Source organism: Eptesicus fuscus, chromosome 4 (genome assembly GCF_027574615.1).
Source record: "Eptesicus fuscus isolate TK198812 chromosome 4, DD_ASM_mEF_20220401, whole genome shotgun sequence".
NCBI classification, from domain to species: Eukaryota; Metazoa; Chordata; class Mammalia; order Chiroptera; family Vespertilionidae; genus Eptesicus; species Eptesicus fuscus.
In genome coordinates, this window is record NC_072476.1 from 34,419,256 (window position 1) to 34,441,285 (window position 22,030).

General features: G+C 39.9%; 1 pseudogene; it reads left to right on the forward strand.

Annotated features, from left to right (window-relative positions):
* The first annotated feature begins 15,459 nt into the window (after positions 1 to 15,459).
* LOC103286214 (40S ribosomal protein S7-like) lies at positions 15,460 to 21,009 on the forward strand (annotated as a pseudogene).
* The last annotated feature ends 1,021 nt before the right edge of the window (positions 21,010 to 22,030 follow it).

Genomic DNA, 22,030 nt, shown 5'->3' on the forward strand with positions numbered 1-22,030 from the left:
AGACAGAGAGGCTCTCTCAGACACCTACTGGGCCCTGTCCTACCTCACCAATGGCTGCAACAAGTGCAGAAGCCAACTGGTTGACATGGAGATCCTTCCCAGGCCAGTTGAACACTTGGAATGTGTCCCAGGTCCTGTCTGTCTCTAATGGGCCTTCAGGTTAGAGTTTGTCATTTCACTTTAGCAATTTCTGTCCTTTCCCACCCCCAGGTCTTCCACAGTCAGCTCTAATCCTTTATCTGGAACAAAGCTTGTCATCTGCATTTCCCTGGTCCCTGCTACTCTGTAGCCACACATTTGAATCCATTTTGATCCAAAATTCTAGTGGGTATTAAATAATGTACTTTTTCTCAATCTGATAACTAGAAATTATAGAATAGCACCAAATTAAAACTGCTTACAATCCCTCTAACCAGTGAACTATTCTTTTGTGGCCTTTCCTTCTAGTGGTCTATGTTGTAGACATAAACAAGTTGGCTTATACAGGGTGTGTGTATTAATGTTAAGCTCATTGTAACATTTGAGTGTCTTACTCAAATCTAAAAGAAAATTCCCTCTTATTCCCTCCCTCGTTTGTTCCCTAAGACCCCTGCAGATATAGGTGAAAAGTAAGTGAAATCAATATCAAGTACTTTCCTATGTTATGGAACATTTCACTTATATGATATACTTGTTGAAACTGTAGTTTAAAATGTGGGTGCCCTTTTTACTTCTATGCTTAATACTGCATATTATACAATCTTAGTGGTTGTTTATTCTAAAATTAGCATAGTATCCCTCAGATGTCAAGGTGGGTTTGGGGATAGTAGTTGGGGCATGGATGGTGTGAAGAGAATACAAGAAGTTGCTTATTCTGGGGGACTGGGCCCAAAATGCGGGTCCTGGCAAGGCTATGATTTGTTTGTAGCACTATCTCCACCTCTCACGTGAATAGCAGACATGTAACATAATAGGATAGGAACATTCTAGAACTGTTGATGGGCTGCCACTACAGTGCAGAGAAACCAAAATAAATCCACATTCAGCCCTCCTAGGACAGCTGTCTTGAGCTCAAATGTAAACCCATTCTGGGGACCTTTAGTGTTATTGAGAGGAGGTTTGTGAATATACCAACAAATGCCATCGGGATCTCATTAGCTTCAATTAAATAGACACTAAATTCAATAGACATTATTATATTATAAACACTACAATTTATCAGTTTTTCCAATGTAAGGCTATAAAAGGGACGGCATAATTTCTTGATAAATGTATCTTTTTGCTTTCTATTCCACTTGAGCCAGAACTATTGTGAGGCTGACAATACATTTAAGCTATAATAATACCGTGGATGTGCTGAATTAATAAAAGTCATGGATTTAATAATTGTTCGCAGGCTTCCAGAGAGCCATCAAGCATAGCATGACTAATGTTTAGGAGGGCACAGATCTTGGTGTGTTTGTCACTTTCCACTCTGATAAACTTGCACCATTTGGTTACACTTCTAGCCTTGTTCTTCCATACCCTCTCTCCCCGCTTTGTAGGGAAAATTGTCACGGGAACAGATCACCAGACCCAGGTCGCCACTGATGCAGGCATGCTGTTCCAGCTCCTGATATACCCAAAGTCTTCCATCCACAAGACAGCCCGGGGCCCTGGTTTGTGCAAGAAGACCCAGGGAAAATACCCCAAACTGAAAGACTGAAGAAAGAGGCTGGCCACTGCAGCCTGGTAAGTAATGGGGCTTATTAAGGGAAACGTACATACAAAGTGTGTCTTGGGCAGCTGCAAGATGAAATTGGTTCCTGCCAAGCATCACAGAGATCCAGGAATTTTGTAGGGTAAAGGGATTGTCATGGATACTACCAGGTAGAGAAAATATCTTGACTTGCTTCACCAGGTCAGGACAACAACAGCTTATTCCAGGAACTGGCACACAGGAGGAGGCCAGGGAGAGGTGCTGATTTATGTTTGTCTGATCATAACTGCTATTCATTCTGTCTCTAAGGAGGGTCTGTGAAAAGCAACCTCTGTTCTGGCCCAGGTCCAGCTTTGGGACAGAGAGCGATCATATCATAAAACAGTCTCCTTCACATCCACCCCCTTGGGACTGGCTCTTACAATCTCACTTGTTCCTCTCTGCCGCCAGGTGCTCTGAGTGGTCAGCAAGGGGCTTCAGTAGCAGGGAAGTAGCTTGCTTAGTCACCAATTGACCATATTGGAGACACAATCTGCTTCAACAGTACAGACAGAGACAGAAAAGAGAAAAATTAAAAGAAGCAGTCCAGGTATTAGTGACATTTCCCCCCATCATGACTTCTAGGCCCCAAACCAGTGATTTAGTAGCTCACCTAGGCTTGGGGTCAGATCACTTAAAGCATTTGAGTTTTCATTATGTGCTAACAGAGAAGCAATATTAGCAGACTTATCTTACCTAATAATAGACAAACATGTAAATTGACTGTACCTCCGCTACACCACCAGCCAATCAGGAGTGATATGCAAATTAACCCAACAAAGATGGAGGTTAGTTTGCATAACTCAGCCACTGGATGACAGGGGCGGGACGCTTGCATCGTCACCATGGCAACGACACAGTTCTGCCTTACCCTCGGTCTCTCAGGGGTAAGGGTCTGGCAGCGTTGGAGAAAGGGGGCTGGAGTGGAAAGAGGTGGCTCCAGGGCCTGAGCTGAAAGGAGGTGCTGGCAGCCAGGGAAAGGAAAGCCCATTCTAGCATGAATCTTTGTGCATCGGGCTTCTAGTATGGTATAAAAACACAACATTCAGTTCGGATGTGGCACAGGAACACTAGAAATAAATCTAAGATCAGAAAGCTAAATATTTAGTAGGGTCATAATTTTATTTGCACCATAATCTTAGATGTTAACATGGCTGCAGCCATGGAAATCTGGCCAGGGGAAGTGATTTTTTTTTTTTTTTTTTTGGCGTGAGCCGGGTAGGTAACGGGAAGAATAGGCTAGGCCAGGGCCCTTACCTTCTCTCCTCTTTTAATGTGGCATGAACTGGTTTACATATAGCATGTTTCCATGGGTCCCACCAGAGACTGAGCAGTTCTTCCCATTCAGGAGCATGAAGCACCTGACCCATCCCAGTGGGAAGTCCCTTTACAGATTCCAGTAAGTGTCTCCGTTAGGATTTGGTGCCTTGATAGTGTGTTGGCCCATGGCAAACATCGGGTCTATTGCTACGTCCTTTGTTTTCTACACCTTTTCCCTCCTGAGTGCCTCTGGCTGAGTTCCCAGCCTGACATGGGGAGCAGTGCGCCCCACAGGGTTGTTATTCAATGTGTTAATGTTTGGGAAAGCACGTCTGTCCACCCGGCCCAAGTAGGTTTTCCCGTTCATAACTTTGCTGTTTGAGGACACCCTTTTCCATTGTACCAACCCAGTCGCCTGTGTGTTATATAGGAATGGAATCTCCATTCAGTAACTCTATTGACCAGTCACTATATTTTAAAGGCAGCACTGTGATGTCCACTCTTCTGGTGTACCCAGTCTACAGGGTCAACTGACAGGTCAGTTGCTAATGCATGTATTTTTGCCAAGTCATCTGCCTCCTGGAGGTACAGACACCTCCTGGACAGGGACATGGAAAACAAGGTCTGCCTCAGACTCTTCACGTGAGTCCAAATACGTTTCTACATCGACCGTCTCCATAAATGCTTGTTCATAATTATTCACTCCTCTGTGTCTACTGTCTAAGCCATAAGCCAACTGGCAGTATACAGGATCAGTGGCCAAGGTTCAGGTATGATCACCAACCAGACAGCTCTTAGAGCAGCCCAGGTAGTGTCAGTGGATGGTTGGGCTGAAACTGCCATCCGGGTAGCTGGATTACCTCAGCTGAGCCGTTGGTGTACCAGGTCCCAGCTGGAAGTTTTCCTGTTCTTTTTGCAGGTTGCAGGGGTTGACACAGGGATGGGAGCAGCAGTATTTGGAGGGTAGTATACGCTTATGCTGTAGGAATACTCGCCATTTGGTCAGCATAGGAGTCTGAGCCGTGGCAGATGCAGGTCAGTGGAACATGTTGTCAGTCCAGTTCTTTTTAAAAAAATATATATTTTATTGATTTTTTAAGAGGAAGAGAGAGGGATAGAGAGAAACATCAATCAGCTGCCTCCTGCACACCCCCCACTGGGGATGTGCCCGCAACCAAGGTACATGCCCTTGACTGGAATCGAACCTGGGACCTTTCAGTCCGCAGGCCGACGCTCTATCCACTGAGCTAAACCAGTTTTGGCATCAGTCCAGTTCTTGTTGGGAAGGGAAGTTCTTCCGTAACTGGCTTCTCTTTGGTAAGAGGCTCCGCCTGTGTTAGCACTATCTATACACTGCCAGGAATTGCAGTTCTAGTGAGTGTAACTGATTTCTGCCCCCTTCCACAATAGGGAACAAAATCCAAGGGATATCCTCTTTTTTTGCTATTTTTTTGCCATAATGCCCAGCCCATGCCTTTCTGAGTGACTGAAATATCTGATTCAAATGTTAACCCCACCTGGGGAATTCCAAGGGCTTTAATCTATTTGACCAGCATTTTCACAGGCAGTCTGTTGTTTGGCTCCCCAGCCCCATATATGGCCCTTTTAAACCAGGTGATAGAATGGCTGAAGGTATTATGCTAAATGGGGTATAAATACTCACCAGTCCCCCCAAATTCCCACAGGAGCCGGCACCTCTTTCGCATTTTGTGGTAATGATAGGCTTGTAGTTTGTCTGTGATGGACTCAGGGACAATGTGGGTCTTACCTGACCATATGACTCCCAAGAACGTTAGTGTGGTGCCTGGTCCTTGAATTTCCTGTGGATTTACTGCCCACCCTCACTGTTGTAGGTGGTTCAGCGAGGCTGCAAGGTGTTCTGCAGCAGAGGCAAATCTTCATAGGTTAACATGTCCTCAATGTAATGAGCCCACAATCAGAGGCTGGGAGGGAAAAAAAGTCCCAAGCCACCATCCCTTGGCATGTGGTGGGGCTATGTAAATAGCCTTGAGGCATACCCCAAGTAGGAAACAGTTTCTCACAGTTTGTCACTGTGAAGGCAATAGCCTTAGCCTATTTTCTGGCAGGGGAGAGCGTCAACCCTTCCAGAAAATGTACACCCAACAGCAAGAGGGTACTGATAACCCATACTGAGTGGCAGTTGAATGAAGTCCAGCTTACATGCCCTTTGGTACATGAAAGAATGCCAAAACTGAAAAAGTGAGATTTGCCAGGGCCCTGGAAGAAGCAAGCAGCCGTCTTGGGGTTCTCAGGCCTGACTGTCTATTCATTTAATGTACAACCATTGTTTACCCATCTTAGTTTCCCTGATCCAGGAGCAGACCGCTGCCACGTCACAAGGACGTCTGGACAGCAAAAGTCTGGCAGTGAGGGGTCGTTTGTACAGAAGGAGAATGGGCTTCATTTTGTTGCTGCTGCCTTTACATGAAAGTGAACTAGAGCATTCTGAATACAAAAGGCTAACTTTTCCTATGGAAAGGATTCAGTTTTCTTAAGTAATCAAAGGCCTGATTAAGACCACATAAAACCCAGGAAGTTATTCTGATAAGAGATAGAATCTTTGCTTTCTAGGCAGAAAACTTGTTACAATATCTTATCAGGAGCAGACCCACAGTCCAAAAAACTTCATCCTTTTAACAGAAAGAGGAACAAACTCTAAATCTGCACCAGCTTACTTTTGATATTAAAACCATTTTCAAAATTAAATCCATTTTTAATCTTAGCCAGCTTGATCACACATTAAAAAATTTCCCCAAAGTTTTCTTTTCACAAACCTTCTACAATTATTGCTAAAGGTTTCATCTAAAAACCTTTTTATTTGACACAAGTCTATATTTAATTTATTAGTTCTGAACAATTATGGTTAGGTTATGCACAAAAACTTCATGAGATTTTTTTTTTTTTTGCTGATAACTCTATAGCACAAAAACTTCATGAGATTTTTTTTTTTTTGCTGATAACTCTATAGACAAGTCCAAATTATAGGAATACTTCAATGAAATATTAACACAGTATTAATGATTTATAGTTGCTCTGCTAATGTTTCATTTCTCCTTTCCACTTTTCTCTCAAAGAACAGTGAAAAAACTTTAAACATTGTGTGATATTTTTGTCTTTATAGGAGGAAAAGTTATCTTAAACTGCTTTAGAGGATACATGAAGAGTAAGTTTTTCTTTTTTGATATATCTCTGACTTTGTTATTTCTCCTTCTGAGGAAAAGTAGAACTGCTTTTGGCTTGGTTTCCTGATTACTTAACTAAAATCTCACAGCAAAAGCTTTGTATGTAATATGGTGAAAATAAGGGAAGTGCTGAATGTCAGCACTAAGTACTATGAGTTGATGAAGAATGTTAATAATGGGTGATGAATATGATACTATCATACAGTAGTTTCATTATGTTTCCTGATACTGACACCTATGTATCCTTAAGTATATTTCATTTATACTATATCTCAATTGAAAAAGGACTTGAAGTTTTAAATTGTCTTGACACATTAAAATACTATAGAATAAAAGGCTAATATGCAAACCGACTGAACAGTGGAACAATAAGTCGCTATGACACACACTGACCACCAGGGGAGTGCCGCTCAGCCAGAAGCTGGACTCACGGCTGGCGGGCACAGCAGCGCTGGTGCTAAGGATGTCAGACTGCCGGAGCAGCTTAAGCCATCAGTCAGACATCACTTGAGGGCTCCCCGACTGACTACAAGAGGGCGCAGGCCAGGCTTAGGGACTGCCCCTCCACACCGAGTGCACGAGTTTCGTGCACCAGACAGACCTCTAGTATTTTATAATGTTAGTAGTCCATTATTTTATGATTAACTCCTGCTTTGAAACACTAGAAAGAAGGGGAGAGAAAAGGAATGTTCTCACTTATTCATATCCCATACTGAAGAAGTAAAAGACTGTACCAACAGAGTGAAGCTATGAAAAAAGAGATCTAACAGTAACCTGAAATAGCACTAATTAAAATTGGAACTCTGTATACAGGGGAATTGTTAAATTTTATGCCCACTGAAATAGCAAAATAATTATAACTTAGTTACAAAAATAAAGAATGCCTTATTTTTATCATATTTTACAACATCCTATAAAAAAGATGAATAGCTGCAATAAAATGCATTAGGCAGATGTGGCTATAGTACTTGCTTCGAATGCCAGCTGGATCTGTAATTAAATTTTTGGGGAGATGAAGACTTGAATGGTTGCATAGAATGTGGTATGTAATATTACCTGCCAGCAGTGCTATTTATAGACACTCTTAATTAACAAGGACGTGTCAATATATTTAATCTATAATGTGTTTTATTAATATACTTTTAAATTAAAGATTTATATCCTTAAATATAAAATAACTTTTTATTAAGTATTAGGATATCTATCCTTATGAAAGGAGATAGATATACAACATCTAAACTCACCCAATGATACGTTTTTATTTTTTTTAGAGAGAGGAAGGCAGAGAGAAACATCGATCAGTTGCCTCTTGTACACACCACAACAAGAGATGGAACCTGCAGCCTTTTGGTGTATGGGACAACGCTCCAACCAACTGAGCCACGCAGCCAGGCGCTTTATACATAATTTTTTAATGTAAGATTTGATTTTTATCACATTGCCTTTAGCCAAAAATAGAGGCCAGTTCCTGAGAAATAAATCACAGGTTAGAGATTAGAGAAGAGTTTTAAAAATAGTTTGATCAGTAGTTCTGTTCTTTCTCTTATTAGCATAGAAACTGAACAAATTTACTTGCCATTTAAATCTATAATTGAGAGACAAGAAAGCATTTTGGCAGGTGAAAAAGGACAGTCAATTGAAAATTAGACGCAAGAGAAATCCCTTCAAAGCCAACATGCTAAATTTTTATATCGTTCAAGATTGTGAGTCTCAGATCTGCGTTAAAGGCCAAAAGATGATACTGATTTGCAACTGCCAAGCTATGTCTAAGGAAGTCACTTTTAAAGGAGAATGACAGTGAAAGCAATTTTAGGGGTCACCCTCCTCTGGTGTATTTGAAAAGGGAAGTGGGTTAGTCTCACACTCTCCAGTTATCCCCATAACCGCTCCCCACCACCTCCTCTGCTGTCAGCTCTGTGTCTGTGCACTGTCCCCTTGACGGACAGAGTTCAAAGGAAAGCCAAGCTGGCTGTCCTGGACACTGTGCCGTGTCGGCCAGCTGACCTCAGCGGAAGGGAAAGTTGACGATGCTGCCCCTTCTCTCTCACCTGAACTTTATTCTCTACATATTGAAACCTCCACTTTACTGAAAAATCAGGAATATCTACAATGTATTATAACAAAGATATGTGTAGGAGGGAGGCGATATCTTTAAAACTGTATGCTAAATGTGACATTTTTGGGAGTGAAAAGGAAAAGCAATTATGGAAAACTCCCCTTCCTAGCTTTTACCTTTCTGTCAGAGGGAACTCCTGTTCCTCATCTTTCCTGTGCAAGTCGCCACCCCTCTGCAAGAGGTTCTGGTTCCTGAACCTTCAGAGGAACTTCCGGCCTGGGCATCTGGATTTCTCCTCAAGCCCTGTAATTCACCCACCCCCCTAATTTGATTCCTGAGTATAGAATAATGCCACCACCTCAGTGGGAGTCAGCAGGAGACTGTAGCTAGGAAGTGGCCTGGTACTCAGGAGACGAAAGTCTGGTCTACTCAGGACCCCCTACCCCTGTGAGATGTGCTTTCTTAGCCTTTCAAAAAAAAAAAAAAAATTACACTCACACACAGTTGTCATAAGGTGAATGTAACACCTTTTTCCACACACGAAACATTTTCCCAATGAGTACAGTAAACCATATTGTTAAACTCAGTAAGGTCAGTTCTCTTTGTTCAAACTTTCTTTCTCCAGACAATGCTTCGAGCATGGGTTCTCAGTGCCTTTTGGGACCCCTGGAGGTTCACCAGGCCAAGCTATTGTAAGGTAAGCACTGAGATGTTACTGCCTTTGCTACTGTCCTTCTTTCACGACTGCACAGTGAAATCCTCCAGAGCCTCTCTTGCCATCATCATCCTGACAGCGAATGGAAAATATGCTTGTGGACCCTGTGTCTTCTAAAATCTTCCAAAGTAAGCTCTTTGGGGTCCTTTTTTTTACACTCTTAAAAGTTAATAAGGTCCTGAGACCTAAGTTTTGACAACCCCTCCAAACCATAGGTTGGTCCACCCCCGGCAGACGCTCTTCAGGATATCACAAACACTGGGGTTTTACAGTTACAGCTCGTCTTTGCCTGGAGCATAGTGAACACCTGGCCGGACGTCCTTCCCCATAAAACGTTCTAAACAGAGGCTAGCAGTGCAGTTTCCCCTTAGCCCAGAACTGGGATTTTTCTTTTCTCCTACCTCCAAAGTTGAGATTTTCTTCCCCCAGGAGGCATCTATATCTAAACATTGTGTGTAGTTTCAGAATAAATAAACATACATATATTATATAGAAAGTCTTATTGTTAAAACTGATCATTCTTAGATTTTTATATCTAGGAAATCGAGGAATTTCTGTAGATGTTATGCCATTTCTGTAATAGATAAGCATTTACACTCTACAAAACGATAGTAGGTCTAAGGACATATATAGCCCTTTAATTTACTAGAGAAGAAAAGTTAAACCAAAGAAATCTGTTTTTAAAAATTCCAGAATGAGCTTTAACAGGTTAACGACTAAGAAACTATCAGAACTGTCATTTGCTGTGAAGTTTGAGAGCAAACAACCAGTCACCATTGACCATTCAATTATAGCTTACTAGTCAGTGCAAACTTTTGCTTTTTAGTTTTGAATTTTTATTGGATTCCTTGTATTCTATCTACCTTAAAAACAGCAGGAAGGGAAAAAAGCCAAACTTATCAATAGGCTAAAATTTGTCTGTAAAGTTGATTTCTGGTATTTCTATTCTATATGGCTTCTGTGGGTCCTATTACTTAGAAAGCACTTCTCTTCTTAACTACTGGACCTACCTATTATTTTATCCCAGATCCCCAGAGGCGAAGCATAGCTTAAGAACTCATAAAACCCAGCTTCTTACGCACATGCTCTTTACCACTTTAAAAGTTACTTCCTAGTGCCAGATATACTGCTAAATGTGGTTCACAACCAAAAAATAATAGGTCAATTACAAAAAGACTTAGGGTATTTATCTGCTGTTTTTCTTAGGACATGACATCTATAAAGGAAAAAATGATCATAATGTTATCCTGATAAATGTAAAATTTCAAGTGAATCTTTCTCTACACAGTTTCCTCTCTAGTGAGATTTCATATGTTACCCTCAAATACCTTGCTTTAGTTAAAAGTCATTATCCCTGCAGTGCAATAGATCCAAAGAACACAAAACTGATCGTCCAATATTGTTCACATGATATAGCTAGAAACATATCTAAGTCTCTTGAATCATGTCTGCGTGCCCAATGAGAGGGAGGGAATGACAGAGACAGACAGTGAGTTAGTTTTAGGAGTAGGAAAACAGTGAAGCAATTGGCTAGCTATGCTTTTTAGATCTAGTCTTTGAAGTTCCAAGATGATAAACAAAACAGACTAGACAGAGCCTATTCTCTAAGCTGAGTAAGAGAACAAAATAATCCCAATGTTACAACAAAGAAAATAGCTGCTGAACTTAGATATTACTTATTCCTCTTACAGCAGCATTAGGTAATGAAAGTTTATATAGATGAATAAACCATTCATTTTGGAAAGGAAAGCATACATTACATCAAAATCTAACACAGAAAAACACAGGTCTTTCATATCCTTAGGGAACATATTTTTCCTGACTGCATGTTAACTGCTAGGCTTTATGGTCTTTTTCAAAGAGGTTGTCTTTTCTAAATAGCACCATTAGTGGGAACCCAAGAAGTCCTACAACAATCTCTGTTTCCTATAGATTAACGTCATATTAGTAAATCTCAGAGAATACAAGTCATTTGGCCCATTCACTCAATGCTATTAATACAGGCCCCAATTAATCCAAATATGTGTCTTTTCCCTACTTACTCCCATTTTCCAGTCTCTGCCTGGGCTTAATAAAATCCGAATTTTGTTCTTTGAACATTGCCTCAGAAGTTTGCTAGGATCAAGATGATTAATTCGGGACCGATTTCTGGACACCAGGGAGCACAGCTCAACAGGCCCAATAACAAAGCCAGATTTCTTAACACTTACTTTTAGCTCAGTTTAAGAGAACAGCTGCTTTCATTCCAGTACCTACTCATCATGATGAACCAACTCTTGCAGTGCGTCAGATCCTCTTTCGGCATTAAGCTTCAAGGCCAGAGACACGCTCCTGACAATATTGGGAAGTAAAACAGTAAATCTGTGTCTGGTCAAGTCACAGACAGGCTTTGTCTCATTGATTACTGGGTAACCAAGATTTCTTTACCAGCCTTAAGTATCGATAACATCAGATTCATTTACCAATTTCACTGTCAGAATGTTACAAAGGCTGCTGAGGTTTAACTCCCTTGCATTCACGAAAGGAGGAACCTATCCTGAAGTGTTAGGACAAAAATGTTCCATTGTAAATAGAAATTTTGAAATGCTTTTAGCTAAAGAACTGAAATTAAAGCAGGACTTTTATCATAGTCCCACAAAATCACCTATAATTCATGACAATAGTAAATTTTTATTATTTCTTTGGGTTTCTTATAGATACAACTTTCTTTCTAAGGAAGGTAAGATACTGCTAGGATTGTTTGGTTAGTTTTACCATTACGACAAAAGTAAAATGTATAAGAAAAAGAAAAGTTATTTTGTCAGAATTTAATGCTAGCAGGGACATGGTTCCCCACAGACGTTCCTGGCGTGTCCTGGTGGTGCCTGCCTCTGAAAGCCATCTGCTTGCCGCTCAGATGACTCCCGTGGGTGACCCCAGGCCTGTATTTCCTTGACAAGGAAAAGTGAAAATATCTGCAGGGGAATGAAACCGTATTTCAATCTACCAAGCAGAGTAATTCCAAAGGGTGGATGGATGACAGATAAAAAATGTCAAGTGTTCCCAAAATTAAATAGTTTAGTCATAAGTCATTCAACTCAGGCAAGAGCAAAAACAACAGTGCTTGTCCTGACAGCCACCAAAAAGAAAGGACACGTTCCGGCCGCAGCGACAATATTGCTTTCCCCGGCAATCCCTAACAGCAACACGTATGAGAGCACAGGGAGGACAAAATAGAAATATCTGTCTTTCAGGGGTGGAACCCCACGACATATTTCCAAAGAGAGAGCTCATGCAGAGAGGAAAACCAGGCCAAAGCATAAAACCAGAACTGCATCTTTCAACAGAAAAGTCCCTGACATACCTATTAACGATTAGAGCACCGAGCACGGCAGCCACCTTTGGCTGAAATAGACGAAGTCATTGCAAAGGCAGGGGGGTGGGATTTTCTTCGCATGATGCACACACCAAGAAAACAAAAGACCTTACACAGGCCCAAGGTAATAGATGTCAGTTTCATCATCCAGATCTGAGTCCCTGTGTACATGGACCAAAAGCTGCTGGAGGCTACTGACTTAACCCTTTGCACTCGCTTGCTTTTTTTCTCGATTCCTTTATTCTAATGCTAACCGTGTCGAGTCACACTCGACATCCGAGTGCAAAAGGTTTTAAAAGTCCAAAATGTCACATAACCTTTTGTCTGTTCTTTTTTTGGAACTAGCGTTTTGATTGAAAAATAATACTGTCACTGGCATATTCCTCTAAAATGTGTGTTTGTGTGAATATATATTTGATTTGTTCTTCTCCACAGATGAAAGCATACTTTATATATGCATAGACACTGTTCTGAACCTGATCTCTTTTTGCCAAAAATATACTTTGAAAATATTTCTCTGTTAACTCACAAACATCGGCCTCACTGGAAAGGACTAAATGGTATTACATTGCTTGAAGTCCCATAATTGATCCCACCAGCCATTAACGTAAAAATGCTTTTACAATGAAAAACAAGGCAGGGGCCCTCTTTCTGGGGCTGTATCTGTATGAACATATCTTTGGATAATTTTGTAATACTGCATTTCTTGTCAAAATGTGTGTTCCTAATTTTGATAGAACTTAATCAAATTTGTTAGTTAACCCACCAGCAAAACTTTGAGGATGTCTGTTTATACCCTCACCCACAATATATGTGGATCTTTGGTGAATCTGATAGGTGAAATGGCATTTCATTTTTGTTTTAATTTTCAAACCATTAATATCTATTCATTTTTAGTGCCATTTATATTTAAATGTGAATTAGGATTGTTTATCTTTCATTGATTTGTAGAAGCTCATTATATTCCACATTTCATCAAATCTAAGACATCATTAATTGTAACAAAAAAATCTGTTCTTTAAGTTAAGAAACAGTGCTTTTTTAAATCAACTATAATTTTTAATTTGAATATCTTAAATGATCCTTTTACACTTAAGTCGGCAGATATTTTTGTCATGTTTCACTCTCTAACATATAGACAGGAACTAAACCACACTTCTCCAATGTCTGACTCTTCAGAATCCTTGCAACAGAGTCCTCCGTGTTCATGGTTTTCCATATAACGGTGTCTTCTGTGCAACCAGAGGGCTGGTATTGAAGTATTTCTTTTAATCAGTTCCTCAAAGAACTAAAAGCCTCCAGGGCTGGGCTATTAAGCTGATATTTAATGTTGTTGACATTAAATAGAACTAGCCTGCTCTTGACTCCAGCTGCAGGCATGTTGCTAAAGGAATCTCATACCCCAACCTCCCCTCCCCTTTCCTTCTCCTCTCACAGCCTTCTGTTTCTATAGATGACACTTGGAAGCTTCTGGACACCCTCATTTCAGAGATGCTGAAATGAGGTGAAGATGTGAATACAATGAACACAATTCTCAATAAGAAAACTGGACTTTGCATTAGGGGTTGTAAATATCTTTCTCAGGTTGGTACTTTATTTTGACTAATATTTTTATCATCGAGAACGTTTACATTTTCATGTGGTCAAATGTATCATTTTTTAAATGTATGGAGTATGCATTTTGTGCCTGAGGCTTCATCATAATAATATTATAGAAAAAAAGTCCATACTTCCCAAGGAACAGTTTGTTGTTTGTTTTACTTTTAAATTTGTTATCTTATAGGACATAGGGTATGTGTGTATGTTGTGTGTTCAGTAGAATGTCTGAGGTAGAATTTCAGCTTTTTCTCAACTACACAGGTTTTCCACTATCATCATATACTACTAAATTTTCACATCTGTGTTGGTTTATTTTATAATTTAGCTTCCTTTCTTTTATACACTGATCTATGTATATTCTCAGAAAGTGTAATACAATGATCTCCTGTAGTGAAACTTTATGAAATATAAATCTTACAGTAATATAAGTAATATAAGTGGGCTTTCAATTCTCCTTTTTCTTAAGTTTTCTGCCTTTTCTGAGTGTTTTTCTCGTTAGTTGAAGTTACAATCACTTTATTCTCTTTGTCACAATATTGAATTTACATGATTTAGAGCGTTGCAGTCTCTAGAACACCAATTTACTGTCTAAAAACAGTGAACTCATTATATTTATTAAAATATCATTCTGTTTTTAAACTTTCAAATACATAAGACCTGTTCATTTATATTGTTAAATTTATATCTCACCATCTTACTAGTTTATTGCTGTTGTGAATAGGTTTTATCTAACATTTTCTAACTAGTTATAATTAACATATAAAGAAGCTGTCAATTTTGTAAACATGCTGATTACTCCAAATTCTTCTTAGTTTTAATATTTTTTCCAGATCATTCTGGCTCCAAAGCCTATACTCTATTATACTCTTCTGCACCCACATCAAATGCCTGCTGTCATAGGTGTTTCCTCCTGGAACCTCTCTTCCCCAGGTGAGCTTTAATTTAAGTAGCCACCCGGCTGTGCATTCCCTTTCATGGCCTATCTCCGGCCTTCTGTATTACACCTGTTTGCTCTTGTTTATAGGTGGTCTGTAACTTTAAACATTACATGTCTTGTATTCCCAGCACCTAGTAAAGTGTGCAGTCTATTGAATGTGATCAATCAATACCTGCAAATGAAACAACAAAAAAAACTACCACAAAGAATAGAAATTCATTTTTAAGAGTCCCGGGTTCTATATATTTGCATTTTATTAGTGGTTAGTACACTTCCCTGCACATAATAAATACTCAATAAAGGTGAACTACTGGCTCACTACACTCCTTATACTTTTAAATATGCCAGTGCATATAGATGCTACTTCTTTTAAAATAATCCTTGAAGTTGTTAGGTTTCTCTTCTCTCTAGCCCACGGTCATGCAAAGACAAGCAACAGTTATGCACAGGAATGTATTCAGAGGCTAAAGCTACTTTTCCTCAGACCCAACAAATGTAGGGTTTTGGCATCTTACACCACATGAAAACGAAATAGAATTGAAAAGTCAAAACACAGTTGGACATATGAACAATGGGAAATCATTGACCATATGAGTATCATCCTTTTGAGGTCCAACATGATGACCACCACTGTTGATAGTAAGAAAACATCTTAAAATAAATGCCTGGATAACAAGAGGGGGAAAGGAGAAATGACATCTGCATTTACCCAGCATTCTACACTTCTCTTGATTTCACAATCATTCTGTTTCTACCTTTAAAACAACACAAGTAAGGACAGTTATTATCCCGACTTTACTTACAATGTTATTTAAACACTGAGACAAAATTATTTTTGCAAAATGATGAGGCCAACAAGTAACATAACTGGCACTCAGAGTCAAGTTTTCTGAATCACAATCCAATATTCTGACATATTTAAATATTGCTGTACTTGCAGCCAATTTTTTATTCACAATTGCTTGTTTTATGATCTAAGGGTATATTTGTTAAACAGTACTACCACCTGCTGGTAAGTTTTCCAATAATTTACATTATAGCAAATCCTAAAATGGCAAAATAACAATAATAATAAATTGGTTATTTTTTTTATCTACTACATTCTCTAGAACATCCTGTTGTATACTTTATAAAGTAGTCAAATGAATCTTGTAAGATTAAATGTCCAAACATTTTGTTTCTCAAGAATTTATAATCACATTAATTTTCTAGAATGTGTATATTTGGAATAACATTTTACTGAACTTTTATACAATATAACATCAAATTTGGTGCCTACCAATAATATAAAGCAGTAATCCCCAATTTTGTGTGCACAGAGGACTCACCTGATGAGGTTACTTAAAACCAGACATTTCTAGGTGTCAAGATTAATTTTTTGTGTCAGCTTGAGTGGGCCATGGAGTACCCAGATAAACATTGTTTCTAGGTGTGTCTATGAGGTTGTTCCCAGGTGACATTAGCATTTGAATCAGAAGACTCAGTAGACTGGCCTCCCAGAAATGGTTGGGCATCACTAACCCACGGAGGACCTGAACAGAACAAAAGGCTGGAGGAGGAGGAATTCCCTCCCTGCTTTCCTGCTCCATGATTGAGCTGGGACACCTCATTTTCTCATTTTTCCTGTTTTAGAACTAGGATTCACACCAGAGGCTCCCCTACTTCTCAAGCATAGAAACGCTTACTGAATTATACCATTGGCTTTCCTGGGCCTCCAGCTTATGGATCCTGAGACTTCTCAGCCTCCATAATAATGTGACCAATTCCTATTGGATACATACATGAGCACACACACATATTTTTTTTCTCTCCTTATTAGGTAACAAGAGATACATGATTTTATATTATAGTATTTTAGTACTGTCGATTTAACATCATAGTATTGAGGCAGGATAGAAAGAATGAGGGAAAACCCCTGACAAGTGGAATGAGGAAGTAGGAGTAGACATCATCAGGCCAATAAACCTCTAGGTCCTTTCATCACAGCCCCCACCTCCACCCATGATCGTATGGAAAACAGCTCTGGCAGGAAACCCCTGCAGTGGTCACAGAAGTCAACAACAACAAGGACTGGCGAACACCGGATCAATCCAAGATGGAGGAAAAATTGACCAGAGACTGACCCCAAAGCTCATTATACCATCATTATAATGAAAACTGACACCACACATAGAAGGAAGGTCAAGGGATGCAAATGCCATTACACTCCTGGGAAGACCATATTAGGGACAAGACCCCTCCCAACTAGAAAGCAGTCAGAATTTGGCACCACAAAATTCAGAAACAAAGCCTCCTTGGAAACACATGAAACCCCAAGAACTGACTGACCCCACAAGCAACTCACCAGATCGCTCACATCCACCTGGATGTATACTTTCACTGTCACAGTGGTGCCCTGTGAGACTTGTAACCAGGGGGGCAGCAGGTGACTCAACCTCTGATCTTGTTGCCAGGAACCTGAGTCCCAGCCTGCTTTTCTTCACCCGAATAAAACTTGCTTTCACTCTCACACTTGTTCTTGAATTCTTTCCTGTTTGAATCAAGAGCCCCAGCATGAAGTCATGGGATATCATGGAGAAGAGTAAACATAACTTAAGGACTTCAACTCTTCTGGGGAAGAATGTAGTGCATTTTTGTTGGATACAGCATATTTGTCTTATGATTGGCAGAATTATGACCACGTTGTTGTCTTTATTTGGTGATGAAGTGTGGTTTAAGATGTGGATGGGTACCAGGTTGACAAGAGGTGGACTTGTGATGGTTAATTTTCTGTCAACTTGAGTGAGCCATGGGTGTTTAGGTTAACATTATTTCTGGGAGTGGCCGTGAGAATGTTTCCAGATGAAACCAGCAGAGTCAATTAAGTAGAGTTCCTGCCCCAGTGTGGGTGGGCATCATCCAATCTGTTGAACAAAAAGTAGAGGAAGGAGGAATTGGCCCCATTTCCTACCTCACTGATTGAGCTGGGACATTGCATCTCATCTAATCTAATCTCTGCTCCTCAGACTGGGATTTACAGCATCAGCTGCTCTGGTTCTCAGGCCTTCAGACTCCAACTAAATTATACCACAAGCTTTCCTGGCTCTCCAGCTTGCAGATGGTATATTGGAGGCAGAAAAGTCCCACATAGTTATGTAAGCAAATTTCTCATAAATTTCCACATACATACATTCCCTCCCCTCACCTCCACTTACATATCATATTTGTTTTGTTTCTCTGGAGTACCTCAACACACTAGATTTCTCTCCCGAACATTCTCATTATATCATTCCTGATACATTAAAGAAAAAAAAAGTGTTATTTTTAATGAGCACCCCAAGTGATTCTCATGATGAAGAAAGCTGCAAAGCTCTGACTTTGCAGAAGATTTATCCTGTCTCTACCCATAGTTGGTTCTGATCAAGGTCAAAGAACCTTTCTAAAACAGTTCTTAAGAGAAATATGGGGACTGTAGAATCCAAAAACTAGATATTCTCTAAGAAATTTCCACTGTGGACATCATCTTTCCAAAATAAAAGCATTTGAAAAAATTGATCTATGAAGACAAACCCATATGTGGTAACTGAATTTTCACAAATGTGATAGTTAGAAAAACTTGTTTTGGTAGTCAGCAATGTTGTACTTCCAATTAATTATCCCACTGTACCACGAAAGAACTGTCAAAAAATTAACTTTACAAAATAAAGGAAAAAAGTTTGTCAATATCAGTGAGATTAGAAAGTAAGAAAGTAATTTTGAACTAGATGCTTTGTCATAATCCTTTACTTACTCAGAGTCTAATTGAACAATGTCACAGCAGAAAGATAAAAATCAGGAGAAACTTAAGAGATTCTTGGCTGTAACTGCATTCGCTTGCAGCTGCCAGATGCTGAAGTCTAATTACAAAATTAGTGAAAAATAAGCCTTATTTGGGGAGCGTTGGGCACGTAAATAAACGACATTAGAAGGAAATAGAGGCTGGTTTAGGACACACTGACCTGAGAAAAACCATTAGCTGCCTTACAGACCTATTCTCCATCCCATCATTCGCTTGTAAAACCAATACTGGCATCCGACAAGTGAAACCGTTTATGACTCATTAAAATAAAGGACGAGAATGAAGAAGCGCAATGAATCCTGCTCCCCAATGCTTTATCCTCAGACTCACCAGCGTTTAGTATCACATGGAGAGCTAAACGTTCCATGTGGCAAACAGACAGATTGTCCGGGAATGGGCTGCTTAGAACTGAGGTAGCTGGTCAGCAATCAGCTTTGCCAGCTCATGTGCAAGAGTTTTTCATTCATAGGCATGCCTTCATCTGGTCATTAAGTCTTCCCCCTCATCCTCCCTTATGTCGCACATCTCCAGCTGATGTAGGACTTCAAAGCTGCCCTTCAGTCTAGCCAGGTTTTACCTATGAAAGAATGTGAAACCGGATCTGAGAGTCTCACACAGCAGTCATTTTTCCTGGTGACTGAACTGCTCTGGCCAAAGTGACAACAGAGCGTAGCCTGCTTTGAAACCTGGCTGTGTTCCAACGAGAACATCCAACTGCCGTCTGAACGGGTGTGGTTCCTTGGGTGCATAACACCAAACTCAGAGGAGTTAATTTTATTGATTGGTCCTAAGTACTAAAATGTAAAAACACACACACACAAAAACAAACAAAAAAACCCCCTCCATTTGAACCACAGAAGAAAAGCAAGCTCTGTTCTAAACCCAGTGAATAAGTCTGCATTGTAACAAGAGCCCCACGTGGTCTGAATGCACATTAAAGTTTAAGAACCACCGTGTTAGGATAAAAGTCCAACTCCTTCCATGGCTCACAAGGCCCTTCCTGAAGTCGCCTCACTTACTTTTCCTGCTTCTCTTAACAAGCCCCATCCGTCCAACCTATAAAGATGCCCTGAGGTCTCTTCCAACTAGATTTTCCGGTGTCGGTGCTTTTCCTGAACCCTCTTTCCCACACCACACCCAGCCGCTCACAATGTTACACTTTTTTTGTTCTCTCTCAAGGATAGTTCATCCCTCTCTTGTTTCTTTCATCTATAAATAATTTCTACTTCTTAGTACAGAGGAAGACTTTACACTCCAACTGAACATTTGCATTTTAAAAAATGCTGCTGTTCTCTATATAGCTGCTATGTAGATACTAGGAGATCAGTGTCAGTAAACCAAGTAGGTAACTATAGAAGCCTGGACAGAGATTATGCAGTGAAGGTGGGGAGGGTAGAATACATTTGAATGATATTAAAGAGGCAAGGTTGATGAAACGGGTTATGAACTGAACTGTAATCTCATTGGCTGAAATTTTAATACTTTAATAACTCATTATATCCAACCCATCGTTGAAGAAATTATAAAAATAGAGTATCATCTTTGCTGGCCAGTGCTAACAAGGAGGACATGCTCAGGTAGAGCATGAAGACTGTGAAGCCCGAAAGCCAGGCGAGTTCTCGTGCAGCGTCTCGTAGGCACTCCTGTAGCTGGAGATGCGTTCAGGCCCGAAGGCCCAGCTCAGGGAGCTGAATATAACAGCGGCCAAGGAAATGGGAGTTAATGGGGGTCAGAAAGCTATTATGACCTTTGTTCTCAGTCCTCAACTGAAATCTGTCTTAAAAAAAACAAGTCTGATAAGTATTTGGAAAAAGGTTCAGTGGGAAGCACATTGTCTCTAATGCTCAGAGAAGAATTCTGCCTAAGCCAACTCGAAAAAACTGTACAAAAAAAAAAAAAAAGCCTTAAGCTGGGTTGGCTCAGTGGATAGAGCATCAGCCTGCAAACTGAAGGGTCCCGGGTTCAATTCTGGTCAAGGGCACATGCCTGGGTTGCGGGCTCGATCCCCAGTAGGGGACGTGCAGGAGGCAGCTGATCAATGATTCTCTCTCATCGATGTTTCCATCTCTCTCACCCTCTCTCTTCCTCTCTGAAATCAATAAAAATATATTTAAAAAAATAGGGCAAAAGTGTCCCAGAAACCACACTCTGACAGCTGTGCACATGTGATCCGGGAGGACTTAGTCTCCCCAAGGGAACCTGTGGGCAAGAGAATCCAGGTGAATACAGAGGTTTATTGAGATAAAGTGCTGCAGAACCACGTGATGTGGAACACAAGGCTGAAACTTTTTCTGGTGTTTATAAGAAGCTCGTGGGCAAGGATGTTAATTTTAAATTCCTAGAGTTTTAGTTGTAAACAGAAATGACTAAATAAAATACCATTCACCAAAATTTTTTTTAAAAAAAAGTAAATTTCATCGTCTAATTTCAAAGCCATCCTGGAAATGAAAGGAGCTTCTCCCAGGGTAATGAATAAAGTCCCGACGAGCTAAAGCTTAGTCAGCCTATACGGGCTCTTCTTCCTGAGGGCACCACCACGGTCTGTGTCTGGTTACCTGACCTCCTCATTACCTAAGAGAGAGACTCGCAAATGTTTTGATTAGAGTGTACCTCATTTTGCTTTTTTGTTTTTATATTGTCAAGAAAATATCATAACACCTCCTTAATACCATGTACATTCAGCCCAGATCAAAAGCAAACTTTGGAGATAAGGACCAAGCTCTAAAGTAAGGTGACTTCAGACCTACCCTAAAATGAAAACCAAGTCCTAAGAGATCAGCGAGGAAGAAATAACTTGAAGATTTACTGTACAAATAAGAGGGGCTTGAGAAACACCCTGAACTTCCCAGGGTCTCTAACAAAGCATAAAATCAAACCTACACAAGTCCAATGTGATTAGTTAGCAACGTAACTGCTTGATAAAACACAAATAATCCAGAGGTTCTGCAATTTTTTTAAAATAATGTGCAACATGAAAAAATACTAGATAAACAAAAACTAAAATATTGTTATGCATATTAAAGTAAAAAGCAATCAATAGAAACCAACCCTAAAATGGCCAAATTGGTGAATTCAGCAGACAAAAATTTAACACAGATATTGTAAATATGTTCAAAGAACTAAAGGGAAATTGTTATAGTGGATGAACAGATAAGGAATACGAGCTGAAAAGTGAAAATTATAAAACTAGCAAGGAAAATTCTGTTCTGTCCATGAATGATTAAATATGACAGGAATTTCACTTCCTCCAGTAGAAAACTCAACAAAATAGATTACACAACTGATTTCAGACATTGTGTAACAGACAGGAAGTAACTATTATCCCTTAGAAAAGGGAAACAAAGTAGGCCACGTAATTGCCAGAGGTGTTT